The sequence below is a fragment of the Tyto alba genome, unplaced genomic scaffold, assembly GCF_018691265.1.
Source record: "Tyto alba isolate M040663 unplaced genomic scaffold, T.alba_DEE_v4.0 Super-Scaffold_26, whole genome shotgun sequence".
Classification (NCBI taxonomy): domain Eukaryota; kingdom Metazoa; phylum Chordata; class Aves; order Strigiformes; family Tytonidae; genus Tyto; species Tyto alba.
In genome coordinates this window covers 10,301,327-10,323,013 of record NW_024881300.1, presented here as the reverse complement: position 1 = coordinate 10,323,013, position 21,687 = coordinate 10,301,327, and the positions used below count along the sequence as shown (strand labels likewise).

At 42.6% G+C, this 21,687-nt stretch overlaps 1 protein-coding gene across 4 annotated transcripts in view; it reads right to left on the bottom strand.

The window, feature by feature from the left end:
* Positions 1-4,667, bottom strand: part of ZNF536 (zinc finger protein 536) — a 352,630-nt gene extending 347,963 nt beyond the window's left edge. For all 4 annotated transcript variants that reach the window (XM_032987164.2, XM_032987165.2, XM_032987166.2 and 1 more), the window contains exon 1: positions 4,370-4,667. The gene's annotated coding sequence lies outside the window, so the exon portion shown is untranslated. The remainder of the gene's footprint in view (positions 1-4,369) is intronic.
* Positions 4,668-21,687: the final 17,020 nt, after the last annotated feature.

The window sequence follows — 21,687 nt, the reverse complement described above, 5'->3', positions numbered from 1 at the left end:
TTCTTACATTTGCAGTTGTTAATTGTCATCATTTGAACAGCAAATCAAAACAAAGTTTAAGCCACTGGCACTTTAAAAAAAAAAAAAATCACATTAAATCTCATTTACCTGCATTGATAGAAATTCAAAGTCACAAGCAAAATCTGAAGACAGAGCAGATATGAGAAAGTGCACCCAATCGCAGGGTTTAACAACTGTACCAAGACTCTCTTCTAGTGCACGTTCTGAAACAGCAATTGATTCTCTAGGCACTTGTTATCAAACTGGAGACATTTTCTTTCTACAACATTCTGAAAACTTTAAGCAACTCATTTATGATTCTTTTCTTCAGAAGATTAACAGCACATCCACTAGAAGATGAATGAAAAATAAAATTTAAAAAAAAGGATAGCAGAAAGGGGAAAACAGAACAGACTAGGACAAACATCTCAAGCTATTTACAAATATTTTTATAATGACTAGAAATCATAGAGCCCTCTTTAGCTAACTTAAAAAAATAGTAATAAAAAAACAAACAAACAAACAAAACAAAACAAACAAACAAGCCAAAAAAAAAAAAAGCATCAGCTGTTGACTGAACACAGGGCCTGATTTTCAAAGCTGCTGAGCACCCACAACTCCATCCGAAGTCAGTGGAAGTGATGAGTGCTCAGCAGCTCCGCAAACCAGGCCCACACGGTCCAGGGGTCTGCTAGCAGCCTAAAAGAAGTGGTATTTAGGGAAGGGTTTTGTTGTAGAAACGAGGAGGTTCAACGGAATCTGTCAAAGAAGTGCTGCTACATTAACGAATCGTAAAGCTAGCTAGCTCTCATCTATGGGAAAAAAGTTAATTCATAGGGCTCATAGGGCTTGCATTTGTCAAGGAGCAGGACGTCAATGCTATCATTATCAGGCAAATCAGCCAGGCGTTTAATGGTAGAATCAGGAGACATTTGCTCTCCACTATCAGAATGACATCATAACTAAAGCAGCCTCCAGCGAGGGGGGAGAGCCGGGGCAAGGCTTGGTCTGCACGCAGACTTTGCACTTCTGCTCGGCTCGCCCCACCGATCGCTGCTCCCCTTCCCCAGGAGACGACGCTTTCAGCTGCCTTCGCTCCACAACTTTGTCCTTGCAGCATCTAAAACACCAGCATCTGATTTTACAAAACACTTCTAAACCTGACCGATACAAAACTGTGATATTGTAAGCCAGCCACTCGGTTCGGAGTTTTACATATACTCTATAAATTCACTCTAAAAATTTCTAGTATATTTAATTACTTCAGTCATCTTCATCCTCCGTCAAATGGGGGGGTGGGGGGACGACGACACACATTAAAAAACTAGTTGCCTCTATGATTTAAGAAGTAACAGCTCAGTTAACTAAGTCGATTTTTAAGCGTACACAAACACATACACACAATCTTTGAATATTCTGAAGTATTTAGTGATGAACTATTCAATGATCAGAAACGTAACAGCAATACACATTTCCCTTCCACAGTAGCTGTAATTATAGAACTCAAACAGCACTAATTACAAACTGTTAATCTATTTTTTAAAAAAAATATCATTACAGGTACACCAGCACGGTACGAAAGCCTCACCTTGTATAAGTACTGTGAGGGAAAAAGTTATGAAAGCAGACAGAAAACCTAAAATCCCTGAGGCTACAGAAAAATCCCGCTATTGAGAAATAACCCAAGAGACCACATAGGGAATGTACAGCTTTCAGAAGCACTTCTCATCTTATTTGCACTTAACCTATTGATGTACTTATGCAGGTCACTTACTTTTCGGATATGTTTGAACCCTTTATAATCATGCAGATCTCCGCGGTTTTCACTTGGGCTTTTGTTTTTTTGGTTTTGTTTGTTTTTTTGCAAACAAGTTTCATTTAAAAAAGATCCAATTATGCAAATCTGCTCCTGGATAGGTAGTGAATATTCAATATGACGGTGATACTGTAATAGTTCAATGCAACGCACTGTACTGGACAGATTTATGAGGCAACGTCACTACTACGCTCTGGTCCTCGCTGAAGCATCTTGAAGTTAATTAAAGCTGCAATGTCCACTTTTCCAGCCACCCTCCTCATTCAGGTTTACTATTTCAACATCAAACCAGCAAGGGGGCCTCCCCCCTCTCTCCGTACATTTAAGCAGCCTTCCACAGTCAATGAACAATGAACAAAGATTTGAGTGATAGGAAGGGGGGGAAGAGAAAAAAAAATCTCCACAGGAATAATCAAATCCGGTTTAAACAAGTAAAAATATAGTTTCTAATATTAAACTAGAAAAGAAAACATTCTTCTCCAAGCGAACGTGCAGAGGCGCTTAGCCAACCCCTTCAGAAAGGGTCTAAAAGCAGCCAGTCCTTTTTATTTCGAGCAGTGAATGAGCCCAAACAAGGCTTCTAAACTTAATTATGACACTTAAAATAGTCTTTTTCCACATAAGCGGGGAGGCTCGCCGCTGCTATCTGTATCAACCGGTCAAATCAGCTCAGCAAACACGGCCCCTGTTGGATTTATTTTAAACTGCACGGGGGGGGGGGGGGGGGGGGGGGGGGGCGCGGGGGGAACGCACAGCCCCGCAGAGCGCTCCAGCCGCGGGCGGCCGGGCAGCCGCGCCCGCCCCGCCGGGCCCGCGCCCCGCGCTCCGCGCCCCGCGCCCGCCCCTGCTCCGCTCCCGCGGAGCGCCGCCGCGCCTCCCCGCTCCGCGCTCCGCGCCGGGCCCCACCGCGCCGCCGCTCCCCGGCCCGGCGGTGGCTGAAGTGAAAACGAAGGGATCTGACAAATCACGTCTCCGCCTCGACACTGTCTCAGCCACGGCCATATCCGCCGCACGCACCCCGAAACAATGCCCGCCGCGCAGGCAGGCGGCGGCCGGAGCCCTCCCCGCCGCGCCCGCCCCGGGCGCCGGCACCCACGGCCCCCGCGGGGCTCCGCGCAGGCGGACCCGGCCCCCGGCCCCGCCGCCGCGGCGGGGGGACGCCGGCAACTAACTTTTCGGATGGAGCCCGTGCGAGCCGCCCCGCCGGGAGCCGCGGACCCTCCGGGGGGAAAAAAAAAAAAAAAAAAAAAAAAAAAAAAGCATAAATCTGCGCGACCTTTTATTTCGCGTTAAAGTTCACAGGCGGCACCGCTCCCGCCAGCCCCTCTCCCCCCCTCACCCACATACATATATATTAATTATTTGCAAAACTGCAACAGATGGGCGCATTAAAATCTGGATTCTTTCCTACACAGCATCAAAGAATTTCTCCTTCCTCCCCCCCACCCCGTTAATCCCGCCGCCGGCCCGGTGCCCCCCCGCCTCCCCGGCACCGCAGCCCCCCGCGCAGCCCAGCGAGCCCGCTGCCCCGCGCAGGCAGCGGCGCCCCCGCGGCCCTCCGCGCCCGCGCACAGCGCGCCGCCGGGAAGGGGATGCTCCCCCCCACACCTCCCTCCCCCCCCGGGGATTGCCATTTAAGTTTCCTCCTTAACCTGTTACTTTCTCCGGGCGCTGACAAAGCCCCGGCGGCGGGCTGGCAGGTGCCTCCCCGCTCCCCGCGGCGCCGCCGGGCGCGCTCCGCTCCCCCCGAAAGGGCTGAGACCTGGCCTGACATTTAGTGCCTACTTGAATGTCACAACGCTCCTCGCAGCATTATGCACGGCTCCTATTCATAAGAGGTCGATTAGAGCACAAAATGGCAGGTCTCTTAGGCACTTGAATCTCACAAGTTTGACACATGGTATGCATCAGCTAACTTTGATTAAAAAAAAAAAAGGGGGGGGGGGGGAGTTTTACAAATTACACCACGATTAGCCGGGATCTTAAGGGGGGAGTGAGGGAGGAGAGGGGGGCCCGCGTTTAAAGTCACTTCGGCAAAGTTTGTTCCGCAGCAACCCTTTAAAACAAAAAGTTTCTGGGCAAGTTAAGGGCAGGGTCGGTGCGGGCTGGAGCCGGCGGGCGGGCGGCCCCCGGGCAGCGCCGCGGCCGCCGCCGGCACTCGCCTCCCCTCGCCTCGCCTCGCCTCGCCCGCCCGCTCCTTTTTTGTAAAGTAACGGTTTTAAAAGAAACGAGAGAGAAAGAGGAAAAACGTAGGGTTTTCTTCAGGCTAAGTTCTATAGCGCCATTCAATGGCTTCTCCGCTCCTTTCATTATTTTCTGCTTTTCCCCTGACAGCCCTGCTTGCAAACGTCACTGCTATGGATATTTAATTATACTGTATTTTTTTAATCACGGTGGAAAACGCAGGCCCCATTGCGATGATTAAAAAGAAATTAAAAAAAAAAAAAAAAAAAAAAACACAACATACTCCGGACTGACTTTGGAGCCTCTTTGATGGCTCACGGGAGCCTCCCGGATCCTCAAAAACCCCCTTTTTACCTTTGTCTTTCTTACCTTAAAATTTAAAGCAAAGCGTAGAAGAAACTCCCGCACGTAAACGGAGCGTTGTAAAAGATTGTGTTCAATGAATAATGAAGCATGTCCACATGATTGACTTGATCATTTTCTTGTGCGGAGGGGGAAAAGTGCGGCGCGGGGCTGCCGCGGCCGCCCGCTCCGGGTAGCCCTCCCAACTGCTTCCAGCACATCCCGAGCAAAGAGCGCTTTATTTTAATCTGTCTCTTTTCAGAATAACCCCCTTCATTGATACTGATCACCCAACATCACAAGACATCCCCATCTCTCAGCGTGGACTCCCCCTATCTGGTAGGTGAAATGCATTGTACCATTAAAAAAGCACTCCATTGTCGTCTTGGCATAATTCACAGCAACTAGATAGGTCTTGCGGCATTTAGCTTTGATGAGCCAAAAGCTGAACCCTTGATATAATAATCTACAAAGAATGGTCTGTGATCGTCCATTTTTTCTCCCTGTCTAGCAACTAAGAAACCATTTAACACGGCGCAGCTTGGTCGTGACCTTGAGCCCGTGTAAACACCCCGAGGAGCCCGCGCTGCTCCGCAGCCCCACGGCCAGCGCCGCTGCCCGCGCCCCGCGCAGCCCCCGCGCCCGCGCAGCCCCCGCGCCCGCGCCCCGCCGCCCCTGCCCGCGCCCCGCAAACCCCGCCGAGCCCCCGGGGGCAGCGCCGGGCTCCACAAAGCGCCCTGCTTACCTGCTCCCGAAACTATGCAAAGTCTGTTTCTCCTAAAAAAAAAAAAAAAACTCCCGGGGAAACCTTGGTGGACAGGGGGACCGGAGCATCAGTCACCGCTCCGGCGTTTAAGAGAAGTAATCAGCGATAAAGTGACGTTGATCTGCACTGTAACCTTGTGGCGTATTTAATGTAAATAAGCCAGTTATGTTGCCAATCGCATGCATACAAACACATAAAGGTCCTCAGCGTTGCATTTTGATTCTTTCCATTAGAGCCGACTTTATTTACATACACTATTTAGGGGATCATGATAATTCTAAAACAATACTAGTGCCAAATGATTATGAAAATATGATTTTAATTAATCACGTAGTAGGCAAGGAAATTAGCATACGGTAATTAAACTTAGAGAAAAACGTCATGGAGGTTCTCTGCCTTATGGGTTCGGAATAATCATTAAACGATGGGTTTTCAGGACTTAATTATCAAACAAATAACTTTTTTAAAGCAACTTTACAAGGTTTATCCGCAGGGCAACGATTTAGTAAATAATATATAACCAAGCAAACAAGGTGCAAATGTGACTGGTGAAATAGGTTGTGTTTCTACAAAGCAGGAGTGGGGGGGGGGGGGAAGCTGAATAATGCAATTATGGATTCTGTGTCCCGTAGTTGACAAAAGCATGGTGCCTCAATAGACTCTTTGTTATGGGATTATATAATGATTGTGGTGTAATTATGGGAAAAAAGATTTAGTAATAATAAAAAGTATCAAAATACACCAATGAGCAGCTTGTTTTAAAGAAAAGGCTTGCATGTGACATTAGGGGCATGTTAATAACAAAAAGCCAGGATCCGAAAGGGTTGACAAATAAAAAAGACTGTGATGCGCATGATTAAGAAGCGATGGAGACAGATTGATTATTCAAAATGCCGAGCCACAGGGACACTTAAAACATTGATTCAGGTAAGACTAGTTTCATCTTGACTGAAATGAGTTCCCTGAAGATGACTGGCATACATTTTAAATCAGTTTACTACATAAAAAGCATAACATCACAAGCTGAAACCTTCTAGTTAAAATAGGAGTCCAAGAAAAAAAAAAAAAAGTTTATGTTTGTGGCAATTCCCAGAGGGACTATGGAATTGCAGAGGAAGGGGTATAGATTAATTAGCTCTTCCTAAACACTGGACTTAAATGTATCCATCTTTTATAATCCCTCGCCTCTGCTTCTGGAGCCTGTGGTCCAATCCCACTTCTGCAGGTTATGGGGGTGATATTAATAAACCTAAAGGTACAACAGGACTTTTTTTTTTTTTTTTTTTTTTTTTTTTGTCCTGGAACTGCAGTAAATTAACTTTCTGGTAATAACTGAAAAATTAGCAAGATTTTTCCAATTGATTTTTTAAGTGAAGTTTATAAATAGTTGTTCAGAGCTATTCAATGTTAAAAAAAAAAAAAAAAAAAAAAAAAAAAGATTCCCATGCCTATACGAAAAAGTTTAGGAATTCACTCTGCATTTTCCAATTTGATGTGTCTGAAATTCTCTTTGAACAAATTCCAAAATACAAGTTTTTTCTATAGAAATTAGCATAGCAATCACATCAATAATATCACTATCTCTATGGGAATGATAACTGGAGCAGTGGGGGTGTTCTTTATTTCAATTCTTCGTGGATCAACTGATTATATTCTGTCTTCTTTTGAACTTGTTATTGTAAGTCAAGTGATTCTTTATAAGTGACAGCCCTGACAAAGAGACGAGGATGGGAAAGCAGGTCGAAAGGAAGTCGCCATATGGACTTTAAAAAAGGCACTTTTTAAACAAGATAATGGGGAAATGGATGTTGCCTTTTAACCCTGTCAAGGCTGAACATTATTAGCAGTCTCATAAAAGAATGAGCTATACCTTTCTTTTTAAATATCAAATTTCACCTTATGATTTCCATGACCTAAGGCTTCATAATACAAACCGCATAGGAGTCAGTGGCATTTCTCAGGCAGGGGCCAAATCAAGCACCTGGAATCACTGACAGACAGGAGATTTCAGAACACTGCACAAAGAGTTACAGAAGAATGAGAGCTCAGGAAAACCCCATGGTTCTTTTTCCTGAGACAAAGATAAGAATATTGACTAGAGATAGGTGAAACAGCAACTGGCAGCAGAGGAGCTTTAGACATCTAACTGGGATTTCCTGTTCCTCTGGCATGAGTGCATGATGCTCATTTAACAACAACGAATGGAGTGAAAACAAAGCATGAGCATGAACGCTTTGACTCTCATCCCTGCAAAAATTGAAATATTTCTCCTCCTCTGTCTGTTCTGGAGGGAACAGGAATTTCCCTCCAGAAACTTTCAAGTGGGCAGAGATTAAGAACCATCTCCCAGGAAACTGAGATTAAGTACACTAAACCGTTGCTAAATTGAAGGCAGAACTGTGGTCCACCACTGGTGAATGTCTAGTTAATTTTATTGTTTTTTTTCGTAGCCAGTTGGATGGTCCAGATGAACATCAAACTCAACTCTACAGTTAGAAAATGTGAACCAAAAACTTCACAAAATCTGGAAGGGTGGGCTACTACAGGCGAGCAATGGTGTTGTCAGGGGAGTATGATGTTAACAAGACTCATCAAAACTCTTTTCTCCAGGGCCTCATAGACATGATTATTTGAGCTGGGATGACCAAGCCTTGCCAAAATGGACCACAAAGAGATAATGCAGCTCCGTGAGCTGAGTACATCCTAAAGAGAGGAGACCTCCAAATTTTGTTGACTCAATAACAGGCTCCAGCACCTAAGCAATGTATACTGGTTAGATGGGATTCAGAAGATCTCAGATGTGAACTCAGGGATACTTTGCTCCAACCTCTCTCAGAATTCATAATATTCCCAGACTCCCTCAGCACATTTGTAGTTCACTCTAGTATTCCTTCCTCTTCCTCCCCATCTTTTCAGTGCTTTTTCTCCTCCTCTTGCATCCAAAGAAAGATTTTTTCTCTTCAAAGCCTTCCTGTCCTCTCAACAGTCCCCAGCTACTACTCCAACTTCTTTCATTGATTTTATTCTGTTCTGTACCTCTTCCATGAGTAGGTAGGAAATACACTGCTTCTTTAAATCTGGGCAAAAACACTACAGAGGAGAGACAGAAAGAGCAGAAGAGATGAATGTTGTTTGCCTTACTCTGCAAGGTTCTTGCACTGTCTTAGAGCATAGTGGGCTTTTTCTCAGGGAGTGGAAGTTATCAGCTATAGACTTGTCAAACCTCAAAAAGTAGGATGAGAGGAAATGAGAGCTGAATTCTTTAGACAGGCAATGCTCACTTTCCCCATGATTTCTACCTTTGTGGAATGATAGTCTTTTGGAAGATCTCATTTCAGACAGACGTAAATAAGAGCAAAGAATATCCTAAATCTAACAAGTTTGATGAGCCCAATGAAAAGCTCAGGTCAGAGAAGTATTTTATGAGGCTTTACATAGGAAAGTAGCAAAAGACAAGTGGTCATATAGTAACTTACAGAATGGGTGGGGGAGAGATGTTAGCTTTATATATTTACATATTTATAAGTTGTTTGCTTTATGAGGAAGGACTGAGGAATAATCCTGCCTTTGTTCTTAAAAAGTGTGATCAGCATTTCCTTCCTAAAGAGAGGTGATAAGCAACTGGGCATTCTTTTAACAAAGGCTGCAGAAGCCCATTGAAAGCTTAATGCCTTTATAGGAGGGGGTCTCTTTTCTGAGGAAGAGCAGAATATCAGGTCTTTAATATTGATAAGGAAAAGCACATAAAAGGAATCATCTAATAGCAGGGACTTTAAATAAGGAATTTCAGAAAACTTACAGTAAATGTTTCAGCAAACTCTGGAACAGGTGGTACGATCTACATGGCAGTGTGAGCCAGTGAAAACACAAGTCATCCAGCAAGAAAGTCGCTGAAGCATGGTTCAAGAAGACATAAATAAAACACTTTCATAGGAAAAAGGGAAACCCCTTCCAAAATGCCTGTTACAAACACGGGGGTTTCCTGGGCAGAACCCCAGCAAACTGAAAAGGTGGATGGAGGTTTTCCCACTCTTACAGACTGTGTAAGAAAGCTTCATGAAAAAAGGACTCTGAGATCCCAGCTTTCAAAACAGACCAGAGGCAGAACCCATTTGAGAACAAGCTGTCTATTTCCCAGGGGTCATGACCAAAATAAGTAGCTCTTAATAGATCTGATCAGAAAAGACTGTATATACCATCACCACAGGGATTCAGTGGTAGAGGTAATCAGAATTTGTAAAAGAAAAATGTTTTTTTTAGGAGATGAAACCCCTGCATCCTCAATAGAGCAGTCAACTATCATTGAGCTTGACATCACAAACAACTTGTATGGGTCAACTAAAAGCATATACTAAGGCCAGGAGTCTTTGTTGGCCACTTTTTGTGACATTCATTGCAACAATTCACCAAAACACAGCCACCAAGAAAGGATTCAACAGGAAGCACCAAATGGACAACAGAAAGATGTGCAATGGAAGCAGCATCTAAAGCCGGGCCAGCATGGAGGCACACCTCCCTCTCACAGCACTGGCAAACTTTGAAACCTTTGCAAAACAAGGGTTGAAGAGAAAAAGTCCTTCAAAGTATTACTGACTAACAGACTGGTACATGGCTTTAGAGCTTTCTATGGACAAAAGTGGTCACCTTTGTATTTCTATAGAACATAAGAAGCTGAGTAAAGTGGTAACAAAGAAAGGTTCCTTTTTTTTCCCCAAAGCGAAAGACATTTTTTACATTAAATAGCAAACAATGTTCTCAATAGATCCACCTAGTGGAACTGAGCAAATTCTGCTTCCAGAATAAAGACACAGCTTTTATAACCCCATGCAAGACATACTTCTGTGACCTCCTCCCATTCAGCACAACAAGGGCTCAGGTATCCTCCGAAACAGCAAGACTGAACGGTGCAGTAAGTCTCAGTACAAGCACAATACAGAAGATCAGAAGATAACTGTTGCTCCAGGATTTAAACTTTAACATTTAAATTTATGTGGGCTTGGTATAGAGTGTCTGCTTCCCCAGCTGTAATCACTAGGAATTATGATTGACCACGAGGAGAAAGCGCTGGGAAAAATAGTCAAAATAATAGCCAAACGTCAACTTTAAAGTGTATTAGCATTCACCTAGTTCTTGGAGCAAATTTACATATAACCTGTTCTCAGGCTGTCAGAGAGAGCTCTTCAGGAGCTACTTAGAAGAGTTGGTGAGAACTTACCTCTGAGATAAGACTCAGGAATAATTTTTGGGGTGAGCATTTTTTCTTACTCAACTAATCTAACCAATATACCACTTCCACCACTTTCCTTAAACTCCTCCCAGCCTAGTCTCGAAGATCGCACCAAACCTGAGGCTTCTAATGGATACAATCTAATGGCTCGCTGCAGCACTCGGGCTACTTTCCCTTCCTGATGAACACCAGTATTCCTCACCAGTTATTTTGATGGATCCCGAGCTCCACCCCAGCACTCCCTTTCCTCTGCTGGTTGCACGCAGCCTTCCCCGCTGCCTGCTGCCCCGCGCAGCCCTGCCTGCATCTCCGTTGTGGGCTGCCCTCCTGGCTGCCTCCACGATCGCCTCAGACATCACCATGTTCAAGCCATCGTGCTATCAGAAAATTTGCACATTAACACTTAAAGCAAACAGCTAAATTTTAAGGACCTGCTGAAAATGTTTATGTCTTACCTTTTAAACTATGGTTTCACAATTTAAGCCCAGCATTACAGTAATTAAGCCCATTACACCAGTGCTACTTTCAGTATAGGACTTTGCCTCGGTCCATCTGTGAGGCACATTGCTTACCTGTGGCAGAGAGCTCTGCATGCAGGTGCAGGGCTGTTCCCAGGTGGTAAATGCCTCACACTTTGGGGGTTCCAACAGCAATGAGCACTGTAATGCATTTGTCATCTGCCAAACTATAACATTGCCTCATATACAGCTGCTTCAGTAGGTGCCAGGGTCTGGCACCTCGTCTCAATCAGTTTGGTGACCCGGTCTGAAGAAGGCCTACGATATTTTGGGAGGATCTTAAGAGATCCCTGGCAGACCACAAGCCACTTTTGGGGACGTTTCCCCAAACGATTCAGCGAGTGAAGACATCTCTTCTCAGTGATCCAGTGCAGAGGCTGTGCTGTGAGGCAGCCTCAAAGATGGCACATCCCTGCCCCAGGCAAGCTGCCCTCTGGGCCTGCCATGCTGGCAATGCTGTCCCCACGGGCAAGGCGGCGGTGATGCCAGTGCCAGGGCTGAACCCAGCAGCAGCACCTCAAGGCCGTGGCAGCCAAGAAACACTGCCACAGCCCTGCCCTTGTGGGGAGGGAGAGAACTGAGACTTGCAGTCAGGGCAGAGCTCACCCACAGCTTCACCTCAAAACGCAGCCGTCCTCGCCCCACTGAGCTGAAATGCGGTGCCCAGCCCTCAGCTCACAGGGGCATGATGGCGGCACAGCCAGCATGGCATGCCTGAGGCCCCTCGCCTCCTGCTCCCGCCTACCCCCAAGGACACCACCCGGGGGGATGTATAAGAGGCTCTCTTTAAAAATAACAGTAATCCTAGAGCTCTTATTAACTGCTGCTGCTATGCATGTCTGAAAAGTCATGATTTATGCCCAGTGTGTTGTTGTACCCTTGCCACAAACATCAGCTATTCAGTTCAAGTTGTAGCAGTCCACAGGCTTTCCTCCATCTTCCCTGTCTCCACAGCCTCCCACACAGCCGTGACGAGGGAAGCCAGGGCACACCGACCCACAGAGGGGTCCCCCAGATGGGCACTGGTGGTGGGAGGGCAGGGGAGAGAGTCTGGGACTGGAGCCAGGGTGTGCGAGAGGTTCAGTGCAGCCCAAGCAAGCCCAGAGAAAAGCTGGAGTGGAGATTCAATGTTGTTACTTTGCCTCTGAGAGTTGTTTTTTCAATTTTTCAATGACAAATAATACTTATGTCTCCAATTTTTTCTTTTCCCCAAACTAGCGTTAATGAAAAGCAAACTCCACTCTTTTTGCTGGTCTTGCCCACTTGGCCATGAGCTCTACTGCTGCATCTGCCCCTGGAGAAGGCTGCTCTGGATGTCCAGGTACACTGGCACAGGACCTAAGAAATCTACTAAAACCAATACTTGAGAGCATGAAAAATAATTTCCTGGAAGGAGGTGCTGCTCCGCCTGCTTTGTCCCCTGGCTTTGCTGCTGGGGAGGCTCCAGCAGCAGCGCTGCATCTCCTTCAGCCTTGACTCACTGGCACAGAGAGGGCTGGTGCCGGGAAGGCGTGGGGTCCACTATCCCGCTGGCACCACACCGGGCTGCACTGCAGGCTCTCTTGCAGGGTTGCTTTCTGAGACTGCTAATAAAGCGGAGAAGACTATCTCACATCCTCACAGGAGACTGGACACTTGAAAGTGATTTAGGCAATGTCCCTAGAGAGCTGCAGAGGCTCTGGGAGCAGGACAAAGGACTGTGCTGGCTATGATATGTGTGTGAAAAATATACATCAATACAGAGTGACACCAGTGCAGAGCAGAACATCTGAAAACTGATGAAGTGGAGAGCTCTCTGTGTAATGCAAAGCACCTGAATGATGTGTGTACACACAAAGATTTGTTCAGCTCTGCTCATATCCAGCCCTCTTGGACAGTTGGATTTGATTTGCCATTTTCCTGCCAAAATATTGTTGCTATACCTCAGCACCTGGCCTTTCTTCAAAGAAATTGTGTACGACTCTCCTGTCCTCACCTAAACCAGTCCAGAATATGAGTTCAGGAGAGGTTAAATGGACCTTTTTTAATAACAAACAGGTTTTTAACAATTTAATGCCTCTAAAATAAAGACTTGTTGTTTCTCTCAACATTTCCTCTGCTTCCATAATTCTGTTCATATATAGCCATTTCCCCACCTATTTCTATCCAACCTGGAAATTGCAACTGCTATAATCAATGTACTGGCTTAGAATAAGAGGGTCACACGACATGAAGCCAATTAACTCTGTCTGCACAGCCAGCAGAGGGAGGCAAAGAGTATAATTATTTTTGCTTACATCATTTTAAACAGAATTTTAATGATTTATTAACCAAGTGCAAAACTGGTTTCCTGAAAGTTAATCCTTTAAGTGGTTAAGATAGACACTTCCACTGAAGTTTTACAATAGCAAAGGTGATGTCAAAGAACACCAACACTATGACCTTTATAACTTCCTTTCTCTCTCTTAAGCTCAAGAGGCTTTAAGGCTTTAGGTATTTATTTGGAATTTTCTCACCTAACCAAAAAGTTTTTTTACCAGATACTAATTAATTTTACATTAGAAACTTGAGTCTTGTTTTTCTGGAAAGAATCTATGCATAGTCAGATGAATTTGAAGGTAAACTATCTCTCTGAATCTGGGAAATAACACAAAACTGTAGGAGTTGTCTTCAGATGGTTGAAAACTTGCCCTACCTAAACAGATGAGAAAGAACAGCCCTCTCTCCATTGAGCATGCACCAGTCCTTCTAGCTACATATATTTACCCCATGGAGGAGGAAAAGTGAACAGGATGGAAACTTCCAAGTTAAAAACTAAATTATGAAAGAATAAGTGGGAAATGAAAGGAACAAAAGCAAAACTTCATGTATCCTTATGCCTTACAAATTAGCAGTAACAAAAACAAACAAGACAAGGTTCCTAATTTCCTAGTTTGATAGGAATTATATGAAAACCTCAGAGAATTCAAACAGCCTATCCATTTTCCAGGAACACTGAAAGTTTAGGGGTCTTTTTTCTTATTATTCCATTTCATCTTTATCTTGGATTTAAGCTTCAACTGACGTTATTTAAGAGCATCATTTTAAGATATAAGTTACAAACTGGAAAAGCCCTCCAGGATCACAAGGCGTGCACATGTATGGCCATGTTGTTTTACACCTCTTTAGCCAGGACTTGTCATTCTGAAATCCTACAGATGTGCTAACAGCTGCAAAGGTGGGTGAGGAGCCGGAGCTGCCCGCTTGCTGGAGCCATGCCAAAGAAGCATTGCCTGTAGCACTAACAAGGGAGGAATGGCTGAGATGGGATAGATCTCAATTCACAAAGAATGGGAGCCACTGCGTGGGGTAACCTGCCATCCCCATAGAGGTAGCTTGCATGGGGCTTCTGAGCCCACCCTGCCAAACTGAATTTGTACAAAATGCAAGGTTCCTTCTCTTTCCACAGTAATTTAAACTAGAAGCAAATCCTCCAGAGCAGAATGATACACCAAGCAAAATCAGTGAAGCTCAGAGACTGTGCAAATTGCACAGAGGTGTGAATAGGACTTACATCATTTTAGGCATCAAAATATGCCTAAAAATGTGTTTCCAACCAACATTCTAAAATGTGCTACACCCTTTTACCTCCTCTATACCCTGTGCTTGGACTAGCCACTATGTAAGCAGCAACACAGGTTTGAGGTATGTCTTTGTGCAGATGGTCTCATGTTACTTTTACAGTCTGGGTTTTGCAATCATCGCACTACTGTAATTCATTTCCAGAATATGGCCCACTGGGCAAAATTTAAGTTACACTAGTGAAAATCTTGACTAAACCCTTGGAAGCTGAAACTAATCACTGCTTCAGAAATCCAAAGGTGATGAGCTTATCTGGTTAATAATAAGCTTTTTAAGAAAGAGTTATCAATCTGTATTTAACCAATAGACAGGAACTGGTTCAAAAAGAGTCTTTCCAATCCATCAGGTAATGAATGCCTATTAAAAAACTATAAATAAGCATTCACCCGAGAGCTTGGAATGGCACTTTGAGAGTCTTTCTGGTCACTCAGGTAAATAATGAGTTTTATATAACCTCCTAGCAAAGATTTTTTTGTAAATGAGGAGATGAAATGCAGAAAAGCTTCTGATTAATGTTAAAGTTGGGGTACAAGCCAACGCACAAGTGGGAATTCAAAGTTAAAGCTGGCATTGTTGTTCACTCACATTGTTTCTTCTAAAGGCTCAGTATTAAAGACTCCTTTGTCTTTACTGCGACTTTCTTATGAAGGCTTCAATTTAGGATTTTATTTATATACGGTATTTACATTGATGAGTATTTTGTGCATTATCTGTTCATGCAGCAACCACTAAAGTCAATAAGAATTGTAGAGAAGGGCAGAATGGAGGCCCCTAACTAATGTGTAGTCACCAGTGAAAATTACTACAGTGGTCTCTCATCACAGTCCCCATCAAATCTGCAAGCACCATGTTTGCTCAAATCTTAAGATAAAGGGAAAAAAATAATAAAAAAAAAAAAAAAAGCAAACCCTGAAACTTTCTGGTATCTCATTCTGTCGATATTTACTACTCTCCAATAAAATCACTTTTATCAAATATTTTGAGCTTTCTTGATGACTAAGAAAAAATATACCCATAAAGAGATCCATCCATTATCTTAAAATCAAATAACCTGGCAACCAGGATATATGACAAAATTAAATGTAAGCCCTTTCCTGGATAGCAGTACACTCCTCCCTAAAGAATTGCTCATCAGCTGTCTTCAACACCTAACACTCTAGGACAAGAAGAGAAAAATGGGTTTCACACCCTGAAGGTTAACAAACTTCATTTATTACATACTCAGAGAATGAAGCTTGTACTACAGGCTCAAAGATGAAAAAGGGAAACTTCTCCCAACTATAACCATAGCAGTGTTTCACAATGAGATAAACATTTAAAAAGGCTAAAGCGCAAACCAAGAGGGGGAAAAAAAAAAAGTGTAGTGTTTGTATTCAATAGAGATCTTTCCTGACCCTTGTGTTTCTAAAGAAATATATCCTTCCAATTGTTCCATATTGTGTTAAAACATATTTTTTGCATTTATTAATAATTCAAACATGTTGTTGTTTAAAAAAAATATTCACATCATGTGTTCATAGTTTCCATATACATATGTCAAACTTTATTTTGTTTTACCATTATAATCTATGAATGGATTTACCCTTTGTTTCTGTTTTCAAATCTCTGAGGAATGTTTGATTAGGTAGGAGGGTTTTTTTTATGCATTACTTGTTCATCATTGCACAAGTGCACAGGCTAAACAAAGTTGGCATACTTCATTCTGATTGGTGGAAACAGTGTAGTTAAACAGTGTAGTTAATACAGGGGAATGAGTAATTTCTCACCACAGCTAATCAGCTGCACAATAGCTATGTATCAGGCAGCGCAGCTATATATCAAAAATGCATTTTAAGGTAGCTTGTAGCATACATGATTATCTAGTAGTATCTGTTACAATCATTTCATATTAACACGCTCCTTCTGTATTTATTTAATAAAATGAATCTCATGTGCAGCAGCCTATATACATATCCAGCAAGAATACTAGGAGTTATCAAGTTAATGGCAAACCCAGGAATGTTCTAGCTGGTATATAATGGAAGATATGTCCAGGTTGTTCCAATTTAACAGTATCAGGTGGAAAAGGGAAGCAAGAGCATTGAAGATGACAAAACAGCTTCTGCTGCACTGAAGAACTTAAATCAATTTCATAATTCTATATCTATCACTCTGTACATCTATAACTAAGAAATAACAAGATAAATACATAGTAATATTATTTACCAGATGTCTTTTGCATTAACGCTTTTCCATCCTTTTGTGACGAGCTGTACTTTATTATGACTTGTAAACCTGTCATTCCTGAAGAACTTATTTTTAACAGCTCAGCATCAATACAAGTTCAGAATGGTATTCCTCTTTTAGAAAACAAGAGTGGGTTTGGTAGGAGTTAACATTAACAATTCAAGAGCCTGTAAGAGAAATTAGAAACACGAGTCCTCCATAATGATGATAAAATCAAACTGGCAAATAAATGTATTCTCAAATGTCATAGCAAGAAAATGGATGAATATATGCAACTAAAATGGTCTCTTAAATTTCAAGTGCATGGCCAGGATTCTCAAGAACTTGTTCCTAAATAGAAGAAGCTGAATTAGAAATCTATCAAGTAATCTCACTACTGCATATCTGCGCATGTAATGCAAACTTCGTGAAGTCCACAATTTCACCCTACTAGACTAATCCAAAGCCCACTGGGATCTATTCCTCTGAATTTGATGAGTTTTGGATCAAGCCTTTTGAAGATAAGGAGTGAGCTGGAAACAAAATGATGCCATAAATCAGAATGAGTGGTACAGAATTAAGTAGTACAAAATATAGCTTTCAGTAGTATATTATGCTAAGGTTATAAAATAAAACAAAACAACACAACTATTGATGCATAAACAGTATGGAGAAAGATACATAAATATTTCTGTTATTAAGGAATTAGTGAAATTGCAGCGCTTAACTTTCTTAAAAAATATACTCTCTGTTTTGATATTCACACTTAAGGAAACACTTTGGCTCTGATAAAACCAAGTGGATAATTAAAAATTATAATATTAATTGTATCCTTAACACAGATAAGTAAACTTGGCAAGAAAGTTTTAATGAGTTAAAGTAAAAAGGCAATGTCTAAATTAACTGAGTAAATTGGCAAAGGGAAATTTATTGTATATACTGACCCCTCTAACTTGTTTTAATGTCTGAATTTGAACTACACAGATTAGTTTTCATTACATGATACATTAAATTATAAGGATAAAAGAATTCCTCTCAGAATCTGCTTTCTAGGACAGGTAATGGTGCTTACAAATTAATTGTCCTGTAGTATGTTAGAATAGTAACTTGAAATCCACAGATTCAGTAAATATTCCTGAGGGAAATGCCAGCTACTGGAATTCTTTAGAAAGTCAACATAAAAGACGAAAGCATGATCACTCTGAACTTTGTTAAAAATGCAAACAGTTCCACATCATATTGTATCTGTGAGAAATCCCAGTACTCTGGAAGACATCAGCTCCTGCAAAGCACATCTGCCACATGCCACAGCCCAAAGGTGTGGCGAGGGTGATGTCCAGGTACACGAATACATCTCAGATACACATACGGGTAAAAGCTGTGCCAGAGAAGCTGAACTGGTTGATCTGCTATCATCTGAAAAGACACTACATGCTTATAAAAAGTGCATGGCATATTCCAGAAAAACTTTTGGATAAAATAATTTACTGCCAAATCTTGACTGAAATAACTGTGACGTAAAAGCCAACATAGATGTCTACTCCATAGGGAGCTGTCTGACTGTATCAGTTTTTAATGTATCTTTCCATTAAATCAAAGATCCAAATGCTAAGTCTAGCACTGAAGGACATCAAGGGAATTTGTGACATTCCTCAGAGGACTCAGTGTCCATAAACTAATGAATGGATAAAACCAATCTCAATATTTAGTTTCTCATTTGTGACAAATATAATATTGATGATATTTAACTGTTTCATAACACGATACTTGAGAAAATTTAACAAAATTGAAAATTCTCACCCAGCAATACACTGCAACAGATATTGGCGTTATGCATATAATTAAGAAACAGGCACTGCAGAATACCATAATATATCATGATTTTAAAGTTCAGATCTTTCAGCTCCTACTAAATACTGTCAAGCACCAAGAAGTTCTGAGCCAGAACCAACTGAAAACAATGGAAGAATTTCCATTGCTTTTAATAAGCCATGAATCAAATCCATAAAAATGAACCAAACTAGTAAATGTGCTCAGAGTGGCTTCTAAATAAATATATAAATGACATTTCTCACTCTGAATCTTCTAATTCTGGAAGGTACATAACAAAACCAAGAGAAGGCGAAGGCTGTACATGTGGGTAAGATGTTAGTCACATGCAGTAACAGTGCAGAGCAGACAGTCTGTACCAAATAAACTTCAGGAGGTTCAGTTCAGATTCAGACACAGAAATCCAGTTCAGCTAACTCTACCAGAAGACTCTCACCTAAGCCTCCTGGAGAACATTTAACTGCAATTCCCACTTCCTCATCGTGCCTTCAGGGGGGGAATCCCTGCCAGAGCAGTGGCGCTGGCAGCCCTCTCACCTGGGGACATGCCATCCTTCCCTCCTTGGTACCCTGTGGAGGAAGACCAGCTCCTGGCCACCAGCAACCCCTGGCAATGTCCACAGCAGAGACCCCCTTCCTATTCTGAAGGAGAAAAAGGATTTTTACAGGTCCCTCATACATAGCTGACCTGAGAAAAACAGGGGCATTTCAGATTTATAGTTTAAAGGTGCGTTATTCATGTGCATTTGGGGGTATCTAGGGTGCTGCCACCAGAAGACACAGGGAATCACATGGGAAAGGAATAAGAAGTGTCACCTCAACCACATTCAAAGTGTAAATGGGAACGGGCAGACTGGGGAGCTCTCTGCTGTTCATTCAATATACCGTGAAGTATCAAAAATCTCTTTTACATGCTTTTTTCCACCTCCCTTTTGAAAAGGACCAGAATTACAACCAAGAAGCTAATAACTTGCTATGAACAGTGGTATTGTTGAGGCATGCAGTTTCCAAATGGGAATTTGAGCTTGTTTTTATTCTTCACTTAACACTTCCCCTGCCCAGCACAGGCGTTTGCACTGGTGTTGTTCGACTATGACAACACACAGAAAGCACATGGCCTAATAACTCCAACTTTAACAGACCCATGGCTTTTAACAATGCAATTGCGGAGGAATTTGCCCTAAACAAAGCCTAAATACAGAAGCACCCATCGCAGTTAGCAGCAATTAATGTCTTCTCAGACTGCGATGTGCCTTAGCTGCAGCCGGAGGGGATCATGTCTAGCTGGGGGAGAGAGGAGCACCTGCATGCGATGGTCACCGGACTTTCTGGTAGGACCCTCAACAAGGGCATTGCAAGCAGCGGCATCACGGCAATGCTGTGTGAGTGTTTGGTCCCCTACAAAAAGGAACTGGAATCACTGCCTCCTGAAAAAGCTCACACAACACAGCCCAAGCAGTGGGGAGAGAAGCACTGAAAAACCCACAAGAATTTAATCTATTAGAAAGATTCTCACTTGTCCTGTTATGACTCACATAGGAAAACTTTGGAAAAAGCACATCTCACACCCAAGGAAGGGCGGTGGTGTAACTTGTGGTGCTTCCCAAGCCTTCCCGATGCATCAGCCAGGCATGTCCCCGAGCTGCCACCAGCTTCCCCTGCAGCCAGTCTCTGCAGCAGCCCACCAGCCCAGGCCAGCCATGCCATAAAGGGTCTCTGCCTTTCCTCTCTGTCTGTGCACCATCCCCAGCCTTCCTCTTTCTCTAAAGTAGGGTGGTCACCATGGCAGTATGATACTTGCTCACCCCAGTTATCACCAGTGCGGGTTGCACTGACAGTGTGTTGGTTAAAAGGTCAATAAGAAAGTATTAATAAATACAGTGGAACTACATACAGAGCAGAGACATGTGTATTTCATAATATAAATTAATATTTTTCAAGATGTAAATGTACTAATGCACATTTTCACTTCGTGCTTTATGACACCTACAATATCTTGGCCCAACAAATTAAGACTGACATTTAAAAATTACTAAGAAGCCTATTTCTCCTGTCAGTGCAGGCCTAGAGCATCCATCATTGCTGGTGAGCACTGAGTGCACACACTGAGGGGAGGAGAGACCCTTAAAGGTTTGAACATAAACCTTGTCTACAGATAAGCCAGGGAAACATGAGGAGCCATCTCCTGTTAAAGTCACAATCACCATTTTTAAGCTACAAATCAAGTGTATTTGCTATTTGCATCTGAGCAAATTTATAATAATAAGACATAAGGAGAAAAGAAGAAGCGTAAGAGGAAAAAGATACTTCCTTCAAACTTAGTGTATCATCACGAATCTGTTAACTCTATGTAAGAGGCAACCTAAGGGTATCAAGTTTAAAAAGCACAGAATCAATAAAAAGTCATTAAAAATCAATGTATGAACTGGTTTGCATGCCCTCAGCCATCACTCCAAGGCACTAATGCTCTAATAATTCTCAATTGATATGCACAGAATATGCCAATTTAAATTTATTGGAGTACTTCAAATTTTTAAGTGCTTAACTTTGGAAGAGATTGGCTTTATGGGGCCAAAGCAGTGAAGAATGATCAGAAATGTTTAGAATGCCTTACATTTTCAGTAATTTGAAAGAGATTAAAGGAGTAGACTTATGAAATTAAGAATGATTTAAAAATCATTGGATCACTTCAAATTGCTAGAAATGCTTGAATTGCAAATAATATTGGTAGTTAGTACACATGCAATGAAAGGGGTCTATTCTTACATCAATGCCCAAATGAAATCTCCGATAACATGAGACAGTTATATATGTATACTGAAAAGAAAAGGAACCACTTGCATGTACACAGAATGCACAGTGATTTCAAGTGCAAGACAAACCCTTACTACTGAGAATCCCCCAAGTCTTTCCAGATTAAACTAATTTCAAAATGTAATATGATTTGAAATTGACTCTCCAGTTAGAAATTCTGGTTGATATTAATTTCTATTTCTGATAGACAATAAAACATTTCACAGAAGACTCCTGTGCAAACATCTGGAAATGCATAGAAAACCACAGCAGAGGGCAAGCCATGGTCCCCATGCACGGAGCAGATGGGAGCTTATCAGGGAAGCTGCAAACTCGGACATTGTGGGAGAATCCTGGCCCCTTGGAAACACTGACCTGTCATTCGAGTGCCTACTGATTCGGGATTT